Source organism: Staurois parvus, unplaced genomic scaffold (genome assembly GCF_062004578.1).
Source record: "Staurois parvus isolate SC_StPar_1 unplaced genomic scaffold, SC_StPar_1.0 ptg000124l, whole genome shotgun sequence".
NCBI lineage: Eukaryota > Metazoa > Chordata > Amphibia > Anura > Ranidae > Staurois > Staurois parvus.
In genome coordinates this window covers 2996554-3016848 of record NW_028317920.1, presented here as the reverse complement: position 1 = coordinate 3016848, position 20295 = coordinate 2996554, and the positions used below count along the sequence as shown (strand labels likewise).

Sequence of the window (20295 nt, the reverse complement as noted above, 5' to 3'; positions counted from 1 at the left end):
TAATAGGATGACACAGAAGTAGGAACAAAAAGTCTAACACTTTGTTTCCTACAGGACAGTGATTACAGTGAACATATCCAGTCACATGTAATTAAGGGTTTTCTGTGTTTGTTACAGGTAAGCAGGAGGCTGTTTAACATGATAAATAGGACAAAATGACTTAACATGTCCTGGTGGTTAGTAAATGTCGCTGTTACTATTATACAATCAGATTACTTGTAGCATAAATGTGAATATATATTGCAGCTATATGATTTGGCGCTAAGATACAGGGAATGTGATTTCTCTATTGTAATACGTTATTGTTATGCAGAATAGGTCACTAGTATATCTGCAGAGGTCTAGATATTCAGTATTGCAATTAAAGATGTTTATTAATGTATATGAAAATACTTATTAATGTATATGGAAATATTTAGTAATGTATAGAGGACAGTGATTACAGTGAACATATCCAGTCACATGTAATTAAGGGTTTTCTGTGTTTGTTACAGCCATTCCTAATAAAACACTTCTGGTTTCACCCGACCCATCCTTCGCACAGTTGAATTATTTACCGTATGTGCAACAATGGCTGTGTGGATGAGGCCTTAGAGTGGTGTGGTTAAATGGAGCCTGAGCCTATTCTCAGTATACAGCACATGTCTGACACTGTCCTTGTACCCACAAGACGCACATGAACCTTACATCTTCTGCGGCTCTACTTAGCTAGCTTAGCTGCTAATTCTTCATCCCTCACACAGGCATCTTATGAACATTTCATCTGCCGGAGCTCAAAGTAGTCATCACGAGGAAAGGTGGTGCAAAGCCACTCAATGATAGGCCTCCGACACAGGCTCCTCCCTCTGATTCTCTGCTATTGGATAGAATGCAGGTAGGAAGTATCCCCAGGTTGCAATGTTTGGCTTTTTGTAGTTATGGAAACCAGGAAACAGCGCTTATGTTGCTAGGAGACACTGGCCTGACCTATCACTACTGTCCTGGAGAAGAAGCAACCCCGCCCTTCCACCACATAACCCAGCCACTTGACTGCGCACCGCTGTCCTCTCCTAGCAACTCAGGGGCGGAGCTGTATGATGTGTATTGTATGTGCACGGCCCATGCCCATACAATACACGTCATACAGCTCCACCCCCTAGGAGATGATACTGGACAGTGCCTGACTAAGTGGTTTTAATGCCAGTCAGAGCCCATTGGAGCCCCCTCTAAGTTGTTTTAAAGTAGGACTGAAGGTACAATAAGGGAGGGGTATATCCCATGTCAGGTGCATTGAGGAGATTACTTCTTGTCTCATTGCCAAAACAGGAAATGTGAGGAAATTCCTGATTGTCACCAAAACTAGTGTAGCACTACTCCCTTAGGAATCGCTAGAGATGCGGGTCCCCCTATAGTCCTGCACAGCCAGACAAAACGCCTACCCTTCCAGACTGCACTCCAGAGACAGTAAACAGCCCTTGAACTTGTTTTTTGGATTTTATTTAGGGGTAATACATTTGGATGGGGTTGAGGGATACATGGGATGCCCAAGGAACTAACTGTAAAAACAACATCCAAGAGGACAACTTCCTGAAACTATGTACAAGTCCATAGAAGGGTTTCTCCTCTTGGAGAGCTCTCCAGCCTCTCCTGGTGTACCACCCCAAGATTGTTCTCTTCTATCCATAGTCTGATGGAATCCCTGGACAAGGGGATCTAGAATCTGCTGCCTTAAAGCACAGTCCAGCTGGGGGCTAGTTAGGTTTTCTACCCAAATGCCCTCTTCCCTACTCCAGTCCTGGGGGTGTAGAAGTACTCACTGTCCCTCTTCTGCAAGCTGCAGGTTAGTAGCTACCTTCAAGTCTTCTGCTGGGCTGGCTCCTTCCCAGGGGCGGACTGACAACTCATGGGGCCCCCGGGCAATAGGGGATCATGGGGCCCCTGTGTCCTTGCCCAAACTCAAAAAAGCCTATGAAAAAGGTACCAGGGGCATCTCATGGGGCCCTCTACTGACCCCGGGCCCTCGGGCAGTGCCCGAGTTTACAAATGGTCAGTCCGCCCCTGCTCCTTCCTTAGCTCTACAGATGGTCCTCTCTCATGGGGCCAGTGAGGTCCAGCTTTCCTCCTGTCCAGATCCTTCCTGGAGGACAGGCCCCTTCCCTGGGCCTCCTCCCAGTCTCCACACTTCAGCTCCTGCTCTCTCATCTTCCATCTGAACTCTCCCTGCTACTGAGCAGGCACACCTATGCTTAAAGGCTGTCCCAACCCCTTGAAAAGCCTCCTTCCTGGGGACTGGTCGGGGTCCCTTAAGCATACAGAGCAGCCACTCCTCACCCCCGCCCATTGAGTTCTGGAGACTTCTCCAAGACCCTAAATCAGGGGGAGGTATCAGAGAGCTGATCTGCGGAGCCTCTCTCCCGAATTTTACCCTCCTCTGACTATTCACCTTGGCTGCTATTTAGCCTTCTGACTGAAAAAATAATTATCAACTTACCCCTAGCTAACTAGGAAGGTGCTAGACTACTGAAAGGTGTCCCCTCCTGTTCTGATTATAACCCAAAAGGCAGTTGAACTTGAAGAATTCCCTTTGCAGGCTTCCCCACTGAAGACAGACGGAGGAGAGGTGAGGTGAGGAGATTGTAGGAGGACCTTCACACTCCAGATTTTCTTACATAAAGTAGGTGGCCCTCACCACCCTCCACACAAAGCAGTCTTGGCCAGAGGACATCTCTACCTTCATAGCAGACACGCTGTCGGTACTGTTTCTATAACAGTATGGTTAAACCGAAGCAAATGAGTCTCTAGGGGGGAGAGTGACATTGTTACATGGCTTCAAGATACTAATCTTTTCATTTAAAATGCAAATGATTTTTCAGAAATGAATTCAATGTTAATTAAAAAGTCACTTGGTGACTATCATTTATCTGTAGTGTTCAGGACTTTAATCCATTAAGGAGGTCTCTGGAATTAAGTAGTGAGCGGTATATTAGCGATTGCCGGGATATGAGATTATACACATATTATTTATTACCCGTATTTACAGAGTGCTGACAGGTTACGCAGCAGTTTACAGAATACAGACAACCAATCACATTGCTGTCCAGCACCAAAGGAACTTACAGTCTAATGTCCCTCTCACGTTCACATACTAACACATAGATTCCAAATTGTTACCCAAACTTTTTTTTGTTATGGATAGTGATTTTGGGTTAAAATACCTGTCAGATTTTTTGGTTTTTTTTGCTGTAAGTTTCCCCCTGGAGAAATTTCCCTTGACTTCCTGTCCCAGAGACGCAGCAGTGACGTACGGGTAGAAGGTTGACCCACGGCACAGGTTCACTTTAAACTCGCCTTGGCAATCATTCCTGATAATGACGGTCGTTATTGTAACTGAAGATTGATACAGTTGCAAGAAAAAGTATGTGAACCCCTTGGGATTACGTGTAGTTTTGCATGAATTGGGCATAAAATGTGCTCCGAACATCATCTAAGTCACAACAATAGAAGAACACAGTCTGCTGAACATAATACTACACAAACATTAGATGTTGCCATGGTTTAATTGCACATAACATGTAAACATTCACAGTGCAGGGAGGAAAAAGTATGTGAACCTTTGGACTTAATAACTGGTTGACCCTCCTTTGGCAGCAATAACCTCAACCAAACATTTCCTGTAGTTGCAGATCAGACCTCCCCAACGATCTGGAGTAATTTTGGACCACTCCTCTTCACAAAACTGTTTCAGTGTAGCAATATTCTTGGGATGCCTGGTGTGAATCGTTCTCTTAAGGTCATGCCACAGCATTTCAATTGGGTTGAGGTCAGGACCCTGACTGGGCCACTCCAGAAGGCGTATTCTGTACTCTTGCAGCCATTGTTTTGTTGAACTACTTGTATGCTTTGGGTCATTGTCCTGTTGCATCACCCATCCTCTGCGGAGCTTCAGTTGGTGGACAGATGGTCGTACGTTTTCCTGCAAAATGTCTTGATAAACTCTGGAATTCATTTTCCCATCAATGACAACAATCCGTCCAGGCCCTGAGGCAGCAAAGCAGCCCCAAACCATAATGCTCCCTCCGCCATGTTTCACAGTGGGGATGAGGTTTTGATGTTGGTGTGCTGTGCCTTTTTTTTCCCACACATAGTGTTGTGTGTTCTTCCCAAACAACTCAATCTTGGTTTCATCTGTCCACAGTATATTTTGCCAGTAGTGCTGTGGAACATCCAGGTGCTCTTTTGCAAACTTCAAACGTGCTGCAATCTTCTTTTTGGACAGCAATGGCTTCCTCCGTGGTGTCCTCCCATGTACTCCATTCTTGTTTAATGTTTTCCTTATTGTAGGTGTGTCAACAAAAATGTTAGCATGTGCCAGAGATTTCTGTAGGTCTTTAGGTGACACTCTGGGATTCTTCTTTACCTCATGCAGCATTCTGCTCTGTGCTCTTGCAGTCATTTTTACAGGACGACCGCGCCTAGGGAGAGTAGCAACAGTGCTAAACTTTCTCCATTTGTAGACAGTCTGTCTTACCGTGGACACATGAACATCAAGGCTTTTGGAGATACTTTTGAAACCCTTTCCAGCTTCATGCAAGTCAACAATTCTTGATGGTAGGTCTTCTGAGAGCTCTTTTCTGAGAGGCATGGTTCACATCAGACAGTGCTTCTTGGAACCAGTAAACCCAAAACAGGTGTGTGTTTTTTAAGGGCAGGACAGCTGTCAGCAACACATCCAATATCATCACACTGATTGGAGTCAAGGTTGGCTCACTCCTGGCTCCAATTAGCTCTGGGAGAAGTCATTAAGCTAGGGCCTCACATACTTTTTCCTCCCTGCACTGTGAATGTTTACATGTTATGTGCAATTAAACCATGGCAACATCTAATGTTTGTGTAGTATTATGTTCAGCAGACTGTGTTCTTCTATTGTTGTGACTTAGATGACATTCAGAGCACATTTTATGCCCAATTCATGCAAAACTCCAAGTAATCCCAAGGGGTTCACATACTTTTTCTTGCAACTGTATATCTTAGTGTCTAATCAACCCTTTATTTCTAAACGAGCCTACTTTCATGAAATACGGCAGGTATTATCCAAATAATATGGACTTTATTACACCTGCTGCTGCTCTGCTGATGTTGTAGTATTTCCAAACCCTTATTCTGCTGACACAGACATTTTTAGATCAATTTAACATCTGCTGGCTGCCAAATTTCAAACAGGATGTCACAGCCCTACATCCAGGGAAGCTGTAAAAATTGTGGAATTCGTTTAGGAAATATTAAATGGAAAAAAAATATATCTGTTATATCAGCACTTTTACAAACGTCGAAATGTTTTATAGCTCGCAGAAGATGAATCTTTCACCCCTAGATTTCCATTTTAACACCTAAGCTACATGGGCCATTTGCACACCACTTTTGTGGTTAAATGAGCCATGTAATGGAAACTGATGTGTGCTTGGTCACTCACGGCCATGAAGATTCAAGTAGACCATCTTCCCACTAACTTGCAATTTGTTGGCTGACTGTCGGGGCCCCTTCACTGTCCCATTTTGCAGCATTCCTAGTGTTCATGCATATGTAGGGCTAGGACAAAGGATGGGCAGGAGGGGCGTTCATGCATATGCAGGGCTAGGACAAAGGATGGGCAGGAGGGGCAGCTGCCCTGGGCACAGTGGGGGTTTGGGGGGTTGTGCTAGATGGGGTGATATATTGGAAATATACTTTGGAAATATTATTCCCAAATATATTGCCATATATTTGCAATCAGGGGCGGACTGACCATTTGGAAACTCAGGCCCTGCTCGAGGGCCCGGGGTCAGTAGGGGGCCCCATGAAATGCCCCTGGTACCTTCTTCATAGGCTTTTTGAGTTTGGGCAAGGACACAGGGGCCCCATGATCCCCTATTGGGGCCCCATCTGTTGTCAGTCCGCCCGTTTGAAATACTACAATTTTGGCGGTGGTGTGAGGATTTATGCAAAGAGGGTAAATTAGAGAGGTAGAGGATTTGTGCTAGGAGGGGGATTTGAGGAGGGAGAGAAATTGAGCTGGATGGGGGGATTTGTACTGGAAGAGGGGAATTTTTTGCGTGAGGAGAATTTGGCTTGCAGACATTTTATGCTTAGGCTGTAAGTGTGAAAATGTATGCTCAAATTATTTTAGAGGGGAGTACATGTACTGCTTATATTTTTTTTTTTTTTTGGGGGGGGGGGCACTATTTAACATTTTCACCCTGGGCACAAGATTACCTTGTGCACTGTACATATTCGTTAATGTGCAGTGTGTTAGAGAGCCTATTCATTATGAATAGACAGCCAATGCATCAAAATGGATAAAAAGACCTTTTTTTAACAACACAGAGCACCACAATGCAGGGTAAAGGGGTTGTGGTGTGCTCAAGGCTATTTGCATTATAAAAAAAAAAAAGAAAAGAAAAAAAACATACATGTGCTTGACACCTTAAGGATGAAACACTATATTTATCAGCACAGGGGTTGTTCAGGCAAATTTGAAAAATGATGGGCCCAATGGCTTGACACCCCGGAGTTGTCCCTGACAAATATAATTATAGATAGGCTATTGCAATGACACACAAGGTCACTATCTTGTGCATTTGCCTTTCAATGCATAGCTGATGTTGGTTTTGTGTGTTTACAGTTGGTCCCTAATGTGCCATGGTCATAGTGGATTTGTACAGTTGGTTGGTTATATCATGCAGTATTACCGCTTATACCATCTCATTGTTCATTATGAAATTTGTAATGACTATGTTTCTCAACAAAAATTCCTTGCGTTAAAAAGAAAAAAAAAATCATACATTGACCTTATTTAACAATGCAGCGTGCCACAATGCATGGTACTTAAACTGTGGTGTGCTGAAGACATACATGGTCCTTTATGTGTTGTAGTGTGCTACACTATGCTGTGGTCACTGACTGACATTAATATTCAAGTACATATATCACTGACCTGAAATTTGACAGCTGACCACAGGGGCGGACTGACCATTTGGAAACTCGGGCACTGCCCGAGGGCACGGAGTCAGTAGGGGGCCCCATGAGATGCCCCTGGTACCTTTTTCATAGGCTTTTTTGAGTTTGGGCAAGAACACAGGGGCCCCATGATCCCCTATTGCCCGGGGGCCCCATGAGTTGTCAGTCCACCCCTGGCTGACCATCACACTTAGGTGTTTAGTTTCAGTACATTATGACACATACATTTATGTGTTTTGCATTAAGGGCTCATTTACACTTGCTTCGACTTCAACACACATTAAAGTGCCTACCGCTTTAACATACTTTTTGTTTTTGATGCTTCAGTGATGCTTTGATGATGCTTCAGTAATGCTTTTTTGAAGGTGTCCTGAAGCTTGGAAAATGCCATGTGTGTTGATTGTCTGTTTTAAAGGGGCCCAGTAGAACCCTAGCTCAGTAGTACCCCTACTCAGCAGATCCCCAGCTCATTAGTACCCCTACTCAGCAGATCCCCAGCTCATTAGTACCCCTACTCAGCAGATCCCCAGCTTATTAGTACCCCTGTTCAGCAGATCCCCAGCTCATTAGTACCCTCGTTCAGCAGATCCCCTGCTCAGCAGCACACCAGATGTGACGTCTGTACCAGACACTGGTGAATGGCACTGCAATGCACCGCATGTAGAACAGGTGGTGCATTGTCATGCATTGTGGTAACCCTCATTTCAGAAAGCACCGCCACAACAATTGGGTCCCGAGATGTAGACAACCAGAGCCCATTCACACTTAGAGTTTTTACTGTTAGTAAAAAGCAGCACACTTTACGCATAGATAGACATACGTTTAACCCTTGATCGCCCTAGATGTTAACCCCTTCCCATCCAGTGTCATTAATACATTGACAGTGTTTAATATTATCATTGATTACTGTAGTAATGTCACTGGCAGTCAGTTTCCTCCAACGTCAGTGTCCACTTGCCCACCACACTATTGCAGTCCCATTATAAGTCGCTGATCACCCCCATTAGTAGTATAAAACAAAATTCATATATATATATATATATATATATACCATCATTTGTAGATGCTAGAACGTTCGCACAAACCAATTAATAGACACTTATTGGTATTTTTTTCTACCAAAGACTTTTAGCAGAATACATTTTGACCAAAATTTATGAAGAAATTAGATTTTTTAAAATGTTTTATTGGATATGCTTTGAAGCATAAAGTAAAAAATGCTGCTTTTTTCAAAATTTATGGTCTTGTTTTCCATTTATATTGTAGAAAATAAAAACCCGTTTTTACCGCCCCCTGGTTGCCAGTGTGAAAGAGCCCTTAGATGAGTCTGCATCAGCCAAGGCTGAAGAGCTCGGATCTGCACACAGGTTGCACCCATTACTAAGGGGTTCCACTTTCTTCGTTGTTTTTTTTTTTTACTTTATATTATGGAGAATATGGTGCTTGGGCTTGTCTTCTCCAAGTCTTTTTTTGTTTGTTTAATTTTCAGAATTGGTGAAGATGTCTTCACATCATCTGCCCTATGTGTCCTACAGCAATACAGTCAAGGTACTTTGGTAATCTAACATGGTTGGCCAAACCTGCTCAGTTGAAGAATCAGTAGGTCAAAACTGAACATTCTTCTGTTTGCAATGAGCAGTGCATGTTAACTGTGCAAAAAGAGCCATAGCTGGAATTCAGCTTCTAGATAGAAGGACTCCATTATGTGGCAGCAGAGAAACATAAATCCTGACCCAGATGGGACCTGAGATTACAATCTTCAGAGGCTGACACCTTATCCATTAGGCCCTCTGTTCAAGTCTCTATCATTTGATGGTACTCTGTCTTCTCTGAGTCTTTCTTTTATCCCCCATTTCATTTGCATCAGATTTGATGAAGATGTCTTCCCATCATCTGAGCTATGTGTCCTACAGCAATACAGTCAAGGCATTTCGGTAAGCTAGCATGGCTGGCCAAACCGGCTTAGTTGAACAATCAATAGGTCAAAACTGAATATTCTTCTGTTTGCAATGAGGAGTGCATGTTAGGTGTGCAATAAGAGTCATACCTTGAATTCAGCTTCTGGACAGAAGGATTCTATTATATGACAGCAGAGAAATATAAATTGCGACCCAGATGGGACTTGAACCCACAATCCCCAGCTCCGGAGGCTGATGCCTTATCCATTAGGCCACTGGGCCATTCTCTTAAGCCTTCTCTCATTAGTTCCTTTCCTATTTTTTCAGTCATTCTTTTGTTCTTTGGTTCATTTGCATGAGAATTAGTGAAGATGTCTTCCCATCATCTGAGCTATGTGTCCTACAGCAATACAGTCAAGGCATTTCAGTAATCTAACATGGTTGGCCAAACCGGCTTAGTTGAACAATCAATAGGTCAAAACTGAAAATTCTTCTGTTTTACAATGAGGAGTGCATGTTACGTGTGCAATGAGAGTCATACCTAAACTTCAGCTTCTGGACAGAAGGATTCTATTATACGGCAGCAGAGAAATATAAATTGCGACCCAGATGGGACTTGTACCCACAATCCCCAGCTCTGGAGGCTGATGCCTTATCCATTAGGCCACTGGGCCATTCTCTTAAACTTTCTGTCATTACTTCCTTTGCTGTTTTTTCAGTCTTACTTTTGTTCTTTGGTTCATTTGCATGAGAATTAGCGAAGATGTCTTCACATCATCTGAGCTATGTGTCCTACAGCAATACAGTCAAGGCATTTCAGTAATCTAACATGGTTGGCCAAACCGGCTTAGTTGAACAATCAATAGGTCAAAACTGAATATTCTTCTGTTTTACAATGAGGAGTGCATGTTAAGTGTGCAATGAGAGTCATACCTAAAATTCAGCTTCTGGACAGAAGGATTCTATTATATGGCAGCAGAGAAATATAAATTGCGACCCAGATGGGACTTGAACCCACAATCCCCAGCTCCGGAGGCTGATGCCTTATCCATTAGGCCACTGGGCCATTCTCTTAAACATTCTGTCATTAGTTCCTTTGCTGTTTTTTCAGTCTTTCTTTTGTTCTTTGGTTCATTTGCATGAGAATTAGTGAAGATGTCTTCACATCATCTGCATCAATACAGCTGTCTTTGGTCAGATTGGAAACAGTAACAACACTGTAAATCCTCTACGATGTACTCTGACCAAACCTGCTCAGTTGAAAAATCAGTAGTTCAAAACTGAATTTTCTTTTGTTTGGAATGAGAAGGTCCATTAGTTGTGGTCATGTACGCTGCTCTATGCAACCTACAAATCCCATAGTTCATAGTCCATCTCAGGAGTGAGCAAGAGAGGGTCTACATTTCTACATACCATGAGACCATGGAGAATGAATGTAGCCACCCTCTAACAGGAAGTTAGATCACAGCAGCAAAATAAAAGGATTTCGAGAACTGAAGGAGGCTTAGAGCACAGGGATGACCATGTTTCTTGCAATTGATTTGATTGCATATAACACCATAAACTCAGATGCGACTTGAACCCACATTCTCCAGCAGCTGATGCCTTATCCATTTGGGCTCTGGGCATCTCACTACTTGCCTATATCATTGGGTGCTAGTCTGTTTTCTCTGAGTCTTTTGTTTGTTCTCCGATTCATTTGTATCGGAATTAGTGGAGATGTCTTCACATCATCTGCAGCATCCTAGAGCCTACAGTCATAACACATCAGTAACCCAATATGGCTGTCTTTGGTCAGACTGGGAACAGTAACAACTCTGTAAACCCTCTACGATGTCCCTTGGCCAAGCCATCTCAGCCAAAGAATCAATATTTCAGCATTGAATTTCCAAGACGATTGCTGTTGTCTTTTCCTAAGAAAAGTCAGCATCTGAGAGTACTTATCCAAATAAAACTTCCAACAATGACTCCAAATACTGTATGTTCTTGCTGTAAATGCACTGTACTTTCTCTTTGAATTTCTCAGGCACAAGTGATATTTCAGTGATATGTGAAGACCATTTCTGGTCTCATTTCTGTAGTTCCTGTCCATTTTCTCCAGTTTCCCATCAACTTTGTAAACCTCCCTACATGGATGACACCTACTACCCCCTCTTGTAATTTTCCATAAGGCTCCATTCAAACCTGAATTAAGCACCTTTCAAGTGATTTGGAAGCATTTTTGCACGTTTTCATATAGACAGCCATTTTATAATTGTTTTTCCAATGTTTTGCATGTGTATGCAAGCTTGTTTCAGGAAGTAGAGGAGAACAATTGCTCAAATGGGGGACGTAAAGCAACCATAGCTGAAAAGAAAAGCACACAGAATGATGGTAAGTGCTGAAGTTGAGCTTTTTCATTTTGAGGGTTTTATCACTTTAGGGGGGCTTTTTTTAACGATGAAAGGTATAGCTTTTTTTTTTTAATGATTAGGTTATTGTGTAATGTGACATGAAGAATTCATTGATAAAGCCTTGTAAACTTACTAAAATGTTCACTTTAACCTGAGCTGGCCACACATGTATAGAAGTCATCATCTGATTTTCGATACTGCAATTGTATCTGTGTATCAGTGATCATGGGCAAAAAGAGTAACTAATTATAATAATTATATTTAGTGTTGTGTGTTGTAGACAGGCAGTTCAGACTCTGTTTCTAAGGCCAGTTTTCATATGATACCTGTTGCTATGTATTCTTATTCAGTATCTGCAAATACTGAAGGATTCAGGAACAGGCAAAGTCTAGATTTTTGCTTTACTTGGCAGTAAACATGGGTCTACGGCTCCACCCTGGCAAAAGTGACGGTGTAAATGTCAGTGACTCCAAGCCGGGAAATTAAATCACATATTGCTACCATTCCAGGAACTTCTGGAGCCCAGTACAGGCAGGCTTTATACAGGATGGGTGGGTTGTATGTATGGAATTGTATATGAGCATTAATGTATATAGGCAGATAGTGCTGTGCTGTACATGTACAGATTATTCGTAACCTAATACTACAGAAAGGATGGAGCTGTTTTATTGACTCAAAAGTCACCCACATCCTTAAACAATTTTTATGGATCATTTATTGTTGAAGTGGAGTAGTGGAGTACTAGTCATCAGAGTCCCAGGACACTGCTTCAATCTCCCCGGGACATTTTTTTGAACTGCATCATTAAATGTTTACCCCTTCCCACCCAGCCCCGGCATCCATTTAGGTGCATCTTTATTGCCCAGGAGACAGGGCAGATCCCCTGATCACTTTACCAGCAGAGCCAGACCTAGGGGGGTGCTGGGATGGGCTGTGCCTCCCACGATTTTAGCTATGCCCCAGGGTCCCAAGTCTCTGAGAGTGCATAGAACATGCAGACAGTCGATGTAAGGAGGCATTCTGATGGGGACAATCCATGTAAGTGGGCATTCTGATGGGACACCTGATGTAAGTAGGGACACTTATGGGGACACCTGATGTAGGGGGCACTCTGATGGGGAGACCTGATGTAAGGGGGGAACTCTGATGGGGACACTTGATTTAAGGGGGGACTCTTATGAGGACACCTGATGTAGAGGGGCACTCAGATGGAGAGACCTGATGTAAGGGGGGGACGCTGATGCAGACACCTGATGTAAGGGGGCACTCTGATGAGGACCCTGATATAAAGGGGGACTCTGATGAGTGTTGACATTATGCCCCCTGATGTTTTTTTCACTACACTCCCAAATTAGATTTGGCCCTGTTGACCACTGTGATTAACTGTTACACTGAAAGCATACTTTGCCAGCACACCATGAATCCTCAAGATAACATACAAACATTTATTAAGGTGATCACATCACAGCAGTAAAGTGTAATATTTTGGGGCCACGCAGGACCCCTTCTACATATAAAGCATATAATCACAAAGAAATGATGCACCTTACCGCTGTGACGTGATCACCTTAAAAAACGTTTGGATACTATCTCAAAGAACCATGGTGTGCTAGCAATACATACTTTGACCTATGATGTTATTGGTTTCCAACTGGTGGTTGCTACATCACCTACTTACTTGGTTCCCCCAACAGAGTCAATATTGATGGGGGCAATCCCTCTGGCTGCACTATTTTATTTTGACAGCAGGAGGTTTCCCAGCCATTAGAATACCATGATTACTGCTGGCAGTAGTTCAAATGAAAAAAACCGGAGGGAAGTCAAGAGATCAACTTCAGTACAAGTCTGCCCATGGATGGATCAAAATTTGTCTGGCTCCTGCTGAACTTCTAGACAAAGAGGAAAATACAAAACCTTTTCTTTTGGAGTTCTTATTTTGAGATGTAATGATGTGCATGTCTGTGAAAAAAAAAACACATTCTGTGGCAAGAGTTGTTCTCCAGTGGCTAGGTGTGGTGGAACCACAGGTCAGCCTCCTTGCCACCAGTGTGAAAGAGCCCTTAGATGAGTGCACAGCAGTCTAAGCTTAGGCCACAGCAGACTAAGCTGAAGAGCTCAGGTCTGCACACCCGCTGTTCCCATTATGAAGGGTTTGCTCTTTCCTTGTTGGATTCTTTTTTGCTTTGGAGAATGTAGTGTAACATGCAAAATAGTAGATAAGGTAGGAAGATCATGTTAGTGGAATACATTCCATTATATATATATCAACATAAACACAACAACCTAGACAGGACTTGAACCCAGGATGTTCAGCTCTAGAGGCTGATATCTTAGGCCACAGGGCTCCACTATCAGCTTTTTCCATTTTCATTGGATTTCAAGCCTCCTCTGGGTCTTTATTTTGTTCTCTAGTTCATTTACATTAGAAGAGATGTTTGTATATCAACTGCAGAACAGAAAGCTTTATACTCTGCTGTCCTGCCTTCCCTTTCATCAAACTTCTCTCTTTATTTATTTCAGATACTCAGATAGCACTGTTAATTTATGCAGTGCTTTAAATACATAGTACATTCACATCAGTCCCTAACCCTCAAGGGGCATACAATCTAAAGTGCCTAACTCACATTCGTATACTAGGGCCAATTTAGACAGGAGCCAATTAACCTACCAGTATGTCTTTGGAGTGTGGGAGGAAACCCACACAGTCACAGGGAGAACATGCAAACTCCATGGAGGTGGTGCCAGGGTTGGGATTTGAACCAGTGACTGTAGTACTGCCAGGCCAAAGTGCTAACCATTTAGCCACCGTGCTGCCCTGTGGTGTAGATGACAGACTCTGAAAGTGTTGGATGTGTGGCTTCTTCCTGGGCTCTGTGATGCCTCCAGCCTCTATATCTCAACCAGTCACAGTAAGGGCAGAGTTGGTAAAAGGAAATAAAGTGTATGGTGGGGGCAGCAGGTGACAGGCACTCTAGTGTGAAGATCCTTCAGGCAGCTGTAGCTATTGAATGCAGAAATATTGCAGAAACAGATGAGTATAAGCCTTTATATTTTTGCAGAGCCAGCTTTGTGATGTAATGATGCATGGGCTGGCAGGGGAGGCCATGTGGGGAGAGAGCAAAGACTTTACACACCATGAAGGCTACCTTATTGTATAAACTTGTAACATTTACATAACAGAGGAATGAGCACCAACTTGGTGGGACTTGAACCCACGATCTTCATCTCTGGTGGCTGATGCCTTAACCATTAGGCCACTAGGCCTCTCTGGCCAATTTGTGGGTGTTGTTGGTTTTCAAGCTGTCTTCTCAAAGTCTTCCCTTTGTTCTACTGTTCATTTGCATCAGAATTAGTGTACAGTCATGACACCATGCTTACCAAATCTGGTTGTTTTTATCAGATTGGCAACAGTAACAGGTTCCTAAACTCTCTATGACGTCCCCTGGCCAAGCTTGCTTAGTTGAACAGTCAATGGCATTGATTTATTAAAACCGGAGAACACAAAACCTGGTGCAGCTCTGCATAGAAACCAATCATAAAACAAAATAAAAAGGTAGCACTATCAAATTAAATGTACAACTTAAATAGTGGTAAAATTAAACAGTGAACAAATTATTTCATGTGACCAAAAATTGTCTTTAAGAATTTTCTCTATTCACCAACAGTGAACAATGTCCATCACCGCAAGAATAGATTTGTGCAAATCCACCACCAACAGAAATGAATCAAATTGCCAGTTAAATTATAAACCAGCAATTGCACTTTTTTGCTCTGGGAGCAATACTCTGCAGGCAGACTGAGCGGTGACCAGCTTTTCAAATTATTCCTCTCTCAGCTTGTTGATGTAATATTCTGCAGGTCAGGGAGACCCAGATATCCAGACACTTATTTATCCTCTTTGCAAAAGCACAATTGGATGAGTGTTGTCACCCAACAATAATAAGGACTTTCATTGCAGGATGACCATATATCTTTTTAATGAAAGCTGAAGATTTAAAAAATATTGGAAATGACTTTTGAATTTATAATGTTGCAATAAAGTTTGTATAAGATTTAGTGATGGGTTAAAGCTCTGCTTGTCCGGCTCATCCCCCCCCCCTCCACTTCCACAGTTGGGGGGGAGTGGGTACCTGTTTTTGACAGGTACCCGTTCCCACTTCCAGCTCAGTTTGCCGCAGTGAAATAAGCTGGAAGTTCGGCCCCCCTCCCGCAGTCTTCTGGGGCTCTTCAAAGGTTCAATCTCAAGGTGCAGCACAACTCGCACATGTGAAGGAGGAAACCGGCTGTGAAGCCACAAGGCTTCACTTCCGTATTCCCCTAGTTGGAATGCTGGCACCAGGAACCCAGGGGCTAATGATGAACTAGCCCAGGTCACGACGGTGCTGGACCCCCAGACAGGTAAGTGTCCTTATAGTAAAAGTCTGCATGTACAGTATTTGTAGCTGCTGACTTAATTTTGTTGGGGGAGCCTGGAACTCCTATACATATGTGCTCAAAATTTTGCATACCCCTGGCAGAAATCATGACATTTTGGCATTGATATTGAAAATATCGCTGGACTTGCCAAAAAATGTCTTATATTTAAGGATAGTGATCATATAAAGCCATTTATTATCACATTGTTGTTTGCCTCCTTTTTAAATCAAATTGATAACAGAAATCACCCAAAAGGCCCGGATTAAAAGTTTACACACCCTGGAATGTTTGGCCTCGGTACACAAGGTGACACACACAGACTAAAATGGCAAGTAAAGGTTAATTTCCCTCATCTGCGGCTTTTTAAATTGCAATTAACTTATGTGTATAACTAATCTGTGTTTATTAGCTCTCACATGGATGCACTGAGAAAGCTAGATATTGAGCCATGGGGAGCAGAAAAAGAACTGACAAAAGATCTGCGCAACAAGGTAATAGAACTTTCAAAAGGTGGAAAGGGATATCAGAAAGATATCCAAAGCCTTGAATATGCCACTCAGTACAGTTCAATCACTTATTATGAAATGGAAAATCTGGGGCAGCCACAACTGCCAGAAGAAATATGCGTGATACAAAGGAAAACCCACAGGTAACTTCAAGAGAAATACAGGCTGCTCTGGAAAAAAGATGGCATGGTTGTTTTTAAGGAGCACAATAAGACGATACTTGAACAAAAATAAGCTGCATGATTGAGTTGCCAGAAAGAAGCTTTTTTTGTATCGATGTTATAAAAAAATCCCAGTGAGGCGTGTCAAGGTGTTGTCAGAAATTTTGTAACCAGGGTGGATAAAAATCAATATTTTTTTTTAAAAAATTTAAAAAATCAAATTTTTTTAATTTAAATCGGATTTTTTTAAATAAAATGCTTTTTGAGGAAAATATATTACCATCCAAAGGTTATTCCATCATGAAATAAAGATTAGTTTTTTAATTATGTAGAATAAGGCTGTATATGTTTAATTTTTTTGGTAAATAAATTCCATGAATCCATTCACAATGTCATGCTCTTCCAGAGGTTTTTGTAAGATTATTGGGCAGTTTCTCTGCCTACAAGATATTATCACAGATAATTGGTTTACTTTTGCAGTTCTCAAAACTGAATTTGACTCAGCGGAGATCACATGCCTCTTCTTCACAGCAAAAATGTTATAACATGAACAGAGTTAAGAAAAAGACCTTCATCCTAACTTCTACAAACCTATGAATACAGAATCAACCCCTTCAGTGCGAAGTTTCAAGAAGTTCAGTGAATAGAATAGAAACAATATTTTTCTGATTGTTTGGAGTGGAATAGATCTGCACAAGAAGAAAGTGAAACTAAGTGTGAGGAGGAAGGGGCTGACAGTCTAAGTTTCTTCAAATATATATATTTTGTTTAGCCAAATTAGTTAACAAACATGGATGTTTAAGCAAATCACATATGCTGGAATGTTATTGTTTCAGTTGAATAAATCTATTTAAATTGTTATTATTAAGGTAATGATTATTTTTCTCCTTCCTAAGTACAACAGAAAAGTTGTCCAAATATGAATGATTAACCTATTAAACTGGGGATAAAAAAACTAATATGAAAAGTTGTTATTCTAAAAATATTCATCTACTTGCATATTAAGTTATACCAGCAAGAATTAGTGTTTATGTAGAAAACTAGGATTTACATCAAGCCTTACTGACTGGTGATTTAAATCGTGATTTAAATCGTGATTTAAATCAGTTTGATTTAAATCAAATCCACCCTGATTGTAACCAAAGGGTTCTTTTAATGGTATTTATTTAGCCAGTGTTGTCCTTTACAATGTCAGTATATGCACATGAAAAAAGAACTGGAAAAAAAAGTCATGAAAAATCACCTTCGTAAATGTACCATAAATATATCATGATAAATCAGTAAAATTGAGATCAATTCATTGGTGCCAAAACCAAAGCTTCAATCAATCCACAGACATTGAGAATGTGATTGCAGCATCTACAGTAACAGTAAAAAAAGATGATTACTTCTGTAACCCTGAAGAAAACTGTATATCATTCTAGAGAACTGTGGTGCAGCGGTTCCGCCTCATTTTTATTGTTTTTAAGGCAAGCTGCCACTTTTTTATATGTGTGTAAAAAATCAATACAGCAAAATGGGAATGAATTAATAATAAATAGCTCCATATAATAGTTTGTTATTTTTTCTTCCTCGCACTTTTTATTTTTATTGGTACAAGGAAAAATGTTTAAAGCTTCCCTTTAAAAAACAGCCCTGCATCACTAGGTACATCCACAGTTACAGTTTTCTCTTAATCTGGCCATACAGTAGATGGGATGAATCGAAACTTGGCCAGTTCAGCAGGAACCGGACAAATTTCAGTCCATCTATGGCCATTCCCGCTTGACAGAAGACGATCTAACAATTGACTTTTGTCAAATGGATTTCTGAAAAAATTTTAATTCAATCAGCAGCTGCAGCCAATTGACTGCAGCACTGATCAGTGTATTCTGACACCTGAGAAGTCACTGCTGTCACAATTCAATAACACAGAGGGGAGGATTCCTCCAACCACCTTGCTTTTGTGGATGGAGGTATCTGTTTGCTTTTTTTTGATCGGATGTGATTGATAGAAAAAAAAAGATAGATCTGTGGGCAGCCTTAGTCCCCTGCAAAGTCACACAAATACCAAGAAATTTTTTTAAGTCTCTTTTGGATTTTCACTGCTGGGAAATTAAAATACTTCCATCTCTACATCAAAAACATGCAAATCTTAAATAACAGTTAAAGTGTTACTAAACCCACAACAGTACAATCAGTCTGTATACACAGTAAAGCATGCTTGTTATACTCACTGTGGAACCTAAGGGGTTAATCCTCTGCATTGTGTAAAAAGGCCATTTGATCCTGTCTTCTCTGATCCTCCTCTTGTTCAAATGTCCATGTCTTATCTCCTGATAAGACAGACTGAACCTATAGCCACATGCACATGCTCAGTTTAGTGTGTATTGCTAGAGAGGTTTTTCTCTTTCTTGGGAGAGTGCATGTAATCAGCTCAGGGCCAATCAGCACTGTCCAGACAGAGTTCAGCGGTTTTGCATCCTCCTAGAGCAGGAAGAAAACTCCTCCGATAAGCTTTAACTAGTGCTCTGCTGGACACTGATAGAAGTCACAAGACTGCTGTAACTGCTGATGAGAAAAGGTATCTATATTTACTAAAATAATTGCATTTCCATGTTCTGTGCACTGTGGGAGACCAGATATAGTTAATGCAGGGTCTGGGGAGACCAGATATAGTGAATGCAGGGTCCGGGGAGACCAGATATAGTGAATGCAGGGTCTGGGAAGATCAGATTTAGTGAATGCAGGGTCCGGAGAGACCGGAAATAGTGAATGCAGGGTCCAGGGAGACCAGATATAGTGAATGCAGGGTCCGGGGAGACCAGATATAGTGAATGCAGGGTCCTGGGAGAGCAGATATAGTGAATGCAGGGTCCGGGGAGACCAGATATAGTGAATGCAGGGTCCGGGGAGACCAGATATAGTGAATGCAGGGTCCAGGGAGAGCGGATATAGTGAATGCAGGGTCCGGGGAGACCAGATATAGTGAATGCAGGGTCCGGGGAGACCAGATATAGTGAATGCAAGGTCCTGGGAGAGCAGATATATTGAATGCATGATCCGGGGAGACCAGATATAGTGAATGCAGGGTCCGGGGAAACCAGATATAGTGAGTGCAGGGTCCTGGGAGACCGGATATAGTGAATGCAGGGCCTGGGGAGACCAGATATAGTGAATGCAGGGCCTGGGGAGACCGGATATAGTGAATGCAGGGTCCGGGGAAACCAGATATAGTGAGTACAGGGTCCAGGGAGACCAGATATAGTGAATGCAGGGTCCGGGGAGACCAGATATAGTGACTGCAGGGTTCGGGGAGACCAGATATAGTGACTGCAGGGTCCGGGGAGACCAGATATAGTGACTGCAGGGTTCGGGGAGACCAGATATAGTGAATGCAGGGTCCGGGGGGGACCAGATATAGTGAATGCAGGGTCCTGGGAGAGCAGATATAGTGAATGCAGGGTCCGGGGAGACCAGATATAGTGAATGCAGGGTCCGGGGAGACCAGATATAGTGAATGCAGGGTCCAGGGAGAGCGGATATAGTGAATGCAGGGTCCGGGGAGACCAGATATAGTGAATGCAGGGTCCGGGGAGACCAGATATAGTGAATGCAAGGTCCTGGGAGAGCAGATATATTGAATGCATGGTCCGGGGAGACCAGATATAGTGAATGCAGGGTCCGGGGAAACCAGATATAGTGAGTGCAGGGTCCTGGGAGACCGGATATAGTGAATGCAGGGCCTGGGGAGACCAGATATAGTGAATGCAGGGCCTGGGGAGACCGGATATAGTGAATGCAGGGTCCGGGGAAACCAGATATAGTGAGTACAGGGTCCAGGGAGACCAGATATAGTGAATGCAGGGTCCGGGGAGACCAGATATAGTGACTGCAGGGTTCGGGGAGACCAGATATAGTGACTGCAGGGTCCGGGGAGACCAGATATAGTGACTGCAGGGTTCGGGGA

The 20295-nt window shown here is 42.4% G+C and overlaps 1 protein-coding gene and 2 non-coding genes across 3 annotated transcripts in view; all 3 read right to left on the bottom strand.

The window, feature by feature from the left end:
* Window positions 1–20295, bottom strand: part of FRMD4B (FERM domain containing 4B) — a 412392-nt gene that overhangs the window by 315784 nt on the left and 76313 nt on the right. The gene's annotated exons all lie outside the window — the stretch shown is intronic.
* TRNAR-CCG (transfer RNA arginine (anticodon CCG)) lies at window positions 9080–9152 on the bottom strand. Its single transcript has one exon. It is a non-coding gene; the product is annotated as a tRNA-Arg (tRNA).
* TRNAR-CCG (transfer RNA arginine (anticodon CCG)) lies at window positions 9864–9936 on the bottom strand. The gene has a single exon. It is a non-coding gene; the product is annotated as a tRNA-Arg (tRNA).